Source organism: Eptatretus burgeri, chromosome 6 (genome assembly GCF_056783735.1).
Source record: "Eptatretus burgeri isolate ZD-2024b chromosome 6, Ebu_testis_v1, whole genome shotgun sequence".
NCBI classification, from domain to species: domain Eukaryota; kingdom Metazoa; phylum Chordata; class Myxini; order Myxiniformes; family Myxinidae; genus Eptatretus; species Eptatretus burgeri.
In genome coordinates this window covers 82,349,767-82,351,723 of record NC_140966.1, presented here as the reverse complement: position 1 = coordinate 82,351,723, position 1,957 = coordinate 82,349,767, and positions in this window count along the sequence as shown.

Genomic DNA, 1,957 nt, shown 5'->3' with positions numbered 1-1,957 from the left:
AATGGACAAAACAAACCAAATGCTTAACGCTGCTTTTCAATTCTCAAGCAGAGTGACAATGAGTTCCCTTCACAGGAACTTCAACACAGGAGAAGGCCAAAGCTTGCACAATGGTTGCCAACCTATGGTCGTGTGTCTATGCTCTACCCTTTTATAAGCAGCATGTACCATTTTTGAAGTCTTTGGTGTGATTCAGCACAGAGTCAGGTTTGAACTATTGACCTCCCAGACTCAGAATGGACCCTCTAATCATTACACCACCAAATCTGGTTTCGTGTGATCCACTCAACATTGCGTTGGATTTTAGAGACATTGACGAGGATAGAGATAAAAGTTTTCTTTTCCAGAAAACAAGTGCAATTCACGAACACAAAATTAAGTTTTTGAAATGGACTATATTGTATTTGCAGAATTTGAGAACAGCACAGGACAAAGCATTGCAGGGATTACATTTAAAAGAGATAAAAGCAGAACAAGCCACTTCGATTTTGATTCAGGTCCGGATACAGATCCGGCCCATCAGTGGGATACAAAATGTAAACTGTTCAGCCTGGTGGAGGTATTCGCTCTCCTGAGTGACGTTCTCGTGATATTTTTTTTGGATGATGATGACATCATCGACAAAGACAACGACCAAGGATGAGCCTTGATAAAGGATAATTAAATAAGGCCGATAATTATCTTCAAAAAGGGTGTTTAAATTCACCCAAATACCCAATTTTCATTCACGCACTCCATTGCCTGGTGTTGGCTTAATGGTTCGGGTGGCGGGCTTTGGATCCTTGGGTCCTGAGTTCAAATCCCGCTCATCTGTTGAATTAATACCAGGTGGGGTTAACTCGACCTGCCATCCTTCGGAGGTTGGGAAAATGAGTGCCAGCTTGCTGGTATACTCTGTCGGAGTGGTGACCTGTCCAGGATTGCTCCCAATAGCCAAGGAGAATTGCTTAAGCAGCACCAACGCTCTGTCCATTGTATGGTCCCAATCTCAACTCTATTGGAGTTCTCTTAATTTACATCCAAAGTTTGGGCCCCCTCGGTTTCATGGTTTTGGAGTTATGCCAAGAATTTACATCATCATCTTTATTGGTGTTAATATTACTACTAGAAGCACCCGCTCCTTACGGGAGTGGCCAGAGGGGTTATGTTATCATCCTTATCCAAACGTGTAATGAAAAAAAACCTCAACACTGGAAAATGTGGAGACAGGAATACTGTACTGTAAATGGTGGAGACTTGTAATACCCTCTCCCACCTGGAGTGGCGCTACTCGATACACATAAACACAGAGAATTTGCATCGTCCCCCTCACCGCCCTCCTCCCCAACACTCCCAAGACCACCAGCAAAGATAAGAACACCCCTATACATTAATTGTGGTTATGCTGATCCTATGTAGCAAGTCTGGACATAATCAGCCCAGAACTATAGGAGGAGTAGCATGACAAACAAACACGCACACACAAACACACAAACACACAAACACTGGTCCATGACATACAATAAGGATTGTGGTTGTTTGGTTGAGTGACTAAACAGTTGTTTCTTTTTCTCCACTGGATAGTGTGGGTTCCATATCCAAAGTCACTCATTATTGCCAAGCTTTACTAAACAAGTATGATCAGTATGTGAAGCACCCCTCAACAAGTCCTTCAGCAAGCATGAGATCAAATAGGTTGATTTACAGTTTTTATTATAATCATCATCATCATCATTTTGGAATACATTGAACTTTGGATGTGCTGGACCCAGAGATAAATTTCCATCACAGTGTCAGCCATGCTTCTGTGGTCCGTGTGTTCAATCCCTCTACAACCCAGCGATATTTTGGCAAGGGTCGTGTTTCCCCAGTGCAGGTGCTGAGAACTTGCGTTCACGTATGCAAACAGTACAGATCGATTATTTTCTTGTGAGGTGGAGGGATATATGGAAGGTCCTGGTTCGTAATGCGATTCCAG